Source organism: Oryzias melastigma, linkage group LG8 (assembly GCF_002922805.2).
Source record: "Oryzias melastigma strain HK-1 linkage group LG8, ASM292280v2, whole genome shotgun sequence".
Classification (NCBI taxonomy): Eukaryota; Metazoa; Chordata; class Actinopteri; order Beloniformes; family Adrianichthyidae; genus Oryzias; species Oryzias melastigma.
Window position 1 is genome coordinate 4026308 of NC_050519.1, and position 3516 is coordinate 4029823.

At 39.3% G+C, this 3516-nt stretch overlaps 1 long non-coding RNA gene across 1 annotated transcript in view; it reads left to right on the forward strand.

The window, feature by feature from the left end:
• Positions 1-1407: 1407 nt before the first annotated feature.
• LOC118599040 overlaps positions 1408-3516 on the forward strand; it is a 50851-nt gene continuing 48742 nt past the window's right edge. Inside the window, exon 1 of the long non-coding RNA XR_004948305.1 lies at positions 1408-1749. This is a non-coding gene — a long non-coding RNA (uncharacterized LOC118599040). The remainder of the gene's footprint in view (positions 1750-3516) is intronic.

The window sequence follows — 3516 nt, forward strand, 5'->3', positions numbered from 1 at the left end:
CTCTAGTGGAGCCGACCTCGAACGTTAAATTGACAGATTATCCTGAGCCTGCTTTCAGTAGGAGGGGCGTGGCCTTCGAACAACCTCACTCCTTATAGGTGAAAGCAGTTGCCATAGAAACGTTGACTCAGACCAGTTAATGTCAATTGGCTCCGACACGCGGAAAAACAGCCACTGAATTGGTCTCGTTTAGCTGGAGCCGGAAGTATGCCATTTTCTAGGGATGACGTCACACTCGCTCTGTCCAGCTCTCTATATACAGTCAACGTTTCCCGCCAGGATTCAAACAAAGGGCTTCTTTCAGTGAAGGGAGCTGCAATCACTACTACATCTCTGCACAGTCTGAGCCCACACATGCTTTTCAAATAAAAACTTTGAAATGTTCATGAATGCTCATTCTCTACTGCAATAGAACATCTCAGAGTAGTTCTGTGCCTTTTACATTTTACAAATCTTCCATAAAAACGTGTCCTTGTCCCTGAAGTTTAAATGATCAACAGACTATTAGCAATTTTGAATATTTAAATAGAATTTTTTTTTGGCAAAGTCCCTCTCCAATCATTTATTTTTAAAGTGGCAGTGATATTTTAAGTAGGACTATGCAGGTTTTAGGGGGAAAAAAGTGTTTTGTTATTTTTTTTCTAGGACAAAATACAGGATTTCATCAGAAATTGGCCTCTTAGTTGTGGGCGGGACTGATTTTCCTTTGTTTATACCCTCTCCTGCTAGCTTACAACCCCTCACATCTCCAAGTTAACATTAGCGGTGCAACAAAAATGGTGAGGAATTCAAAGGTCCATTAACACAGAATGCAAGTGGATGCATCAGAATTGCACATCGGCGGAGTGTGGTGGGGTTGCCACCTACAAGTGGTTCAAAAAAGACCAAAATACAGAATTTTCATTGTAGTGAGTCTTTAATAAGTGTTGTTAATTGTAAATTGTCGTTTGTCTATTTAATGAACTGGGTTCTTGTTCTGTCTCTCTGTAAAACTGTCTGTTTAACTTATGTTGTGTCAGAATTCCCCCCTAATCACTATTTAGTGCGTTCGCCATTTTCAGTGCTGTCTGAAATTTCCCAGAAGTCATTGCGAAAAACTAGCAGTATGCATTAGCAAATATAGACCACAATGCATTGTGGTTGAACAATTTCGAACAACAAACGTGTTTAAATGCAATATTTGAATAAACCCTCCACATTTTTACCATCAGAACACGGTGGAGTCATAAATAAACGTCGTGAAATGTTCGTTTTTATTGGATTTTCACTTCGTGAAATCGATGACATCATTTCCGGTTTTCAGAAAAACGAAAGAAAAGTAGTGAACATCATGTCTGAATGTCTGAATTACTTTTAAAATGCAGCACTATATAGTCCTGCACTGTATAGTGTTTTAGTAGTTATGGATTGGGGGGGAATTTGGACACAGCTTTAGTTTAGATAATTGGTTTCCTGTTTTATTTTGAAAAGGTTTGTACTATTTTCGTCTCACTTCCTGTCTGTCCTCTCTTGGCCTAAGTGCACACTTGAATCTCATTTTCTAATCAGTCCCTGTAGTTTTGGGGCTCTCTGTCTGTCTTTTCATCCCACTGATAGTTTGTTTTCTGATTGTTTAGCCTCTTATGTTAGTGGAATTCAGATTTTTTTTCTTTATGCTCATGAGTCATGACCAGAGAGTTCTCTGTTTGGGCCTTCGGACAACACCAATATTCCACCTTTTTGGTTGATGACAGACAGCAACTTGGAGAGGTGAGTGAAGCTGCAAACAAAAGTAAATTTATTATTTTAGATGAACAGTCTAAAAGTGTTTTTTTTTCCAAAATGATGTTCATCAGGATTTTGAAAGTTTGAGCCTAAAAAGTTGCATTAAATGCATCAATTTATGGAGATATAAGTTCATTTAATAACTAATTTAAGAAATGCCAACGCCCTCTGTGACTTGCATGACCTTTCCTGCAGCATCTGCCTTAATCTTTGCATCCAACGTTTCATTTTCTCGATTTAAACGCTTTGGCTGCTGAATAACTTATTAAAAGCTGGAAAGTTTCACTTGGAGAAAAATCTTTTGCAGGTCTAAGTGATAAATTGCTCCTGCACATACTGTAATTAGGAAATATCTGAGGGGGTTTCTATGGAAACATGCACATTCACGGGCTGAGGTTAAATATACAAAGTGTTTCTGGAGTTGTTGAGGTCAGAGTCTGCCGCTGTTTTGATGTTTTAATAGGTACACTGAGTTTGCAGTGGCCACATAAAAGTTCAGAAAAGACCTCAAATGCGAGATTTGGTTTGAGAAAAAACCAGATTTACATGTGTGGGCGAGTTTGATCCCGATGAGTGAATGATATGATGGATGTGTTGGATTGAGAGATATATTGAGTCAAAAATACATGCGCCCCGAGGGAGAGGGGCTTTTGTGCTGTAGCTGGAAGAGAATAAATGTCTGAGAAATATGCCTGGGAGGGTTATTTCAATCCTCATAAGTCTTACATCTGTCTGAAGCCCAAAAGCTGTAGTTTAAGGGCAATTTCTTTGCACAAAAAAGTCTGATTTGAAACTGAAAAACAATCCCAGTTCTCTGTGTTTGAAAGAAATGTTTGGCTATTCTCTAATATTCATTTAAAATTCATTAATGCCACAGGGACCGTCTTGGCGAGCCCAGCCTAGTTTCCCTCATTTGCCCAGTGAGTCCAAACTCATTGTTGTTCTCCCCAGATGCTCTCTATCCCCTCCAATCTCTTCCCGTTATTAAATATTCAAATCTCCACCACAATCACGCTGTTTAGTAAACACTCGGGGGACCGCGGTGAGACTATTACAGTCTGTTTTTGTTGGGCTCTGCTCGAGTGCGGCTCACTGCTGGTTGTTTGACCATCAAAGGAGTGATCTCATCGCAGGTTACCTGTTTGACATTTGGAGATCTCCATCACACGTGGAGACTGCCTTCAGGATTTCACGGTTTTTCATCATTTGTCACTTTCCGATCTTCAGCGTCATGCTGTTTTCTAATGAGCACCGCTGTATGCTAATAACGGCGGCACGCGCCGCCATCCAGAGAACGCCAGCTGTGTCGACACGAGGACGGGCATCCTCTAACCCAGGGGTGTGAAACTCAATCGTAGAAGGCGCCAAAATCCAAAACACACCTTAGAAAAGAATAAACATTTATTGAACACTATAAAACTACATTTTTAGAACTTTAAAACCGTAATCTTTTAACACATTTATGAACTAGATTTATAGCATTACCTACGATAATGCTAGTGTGAATGCTGTAAGCTGAATTTGGCCTCTGAAGATGCTAGTGCTGATGCTGAAATTTGAAGCTAAAAACACTTAAACTGGTAGCTGAAATAACTAAAGCTGATTCCCAGCAAAAAAATATTAGCTAAATGCTAAATTAGCCTAAAAAACAACAACAAAAAAATCTTAGGTTAGTCAAAATGGCTAGTATGTTTCTGAAAAAAACCCCCTAAACTTCGAAACGGTCTAAAAAGCTGAAAAAAGCCTAGATTA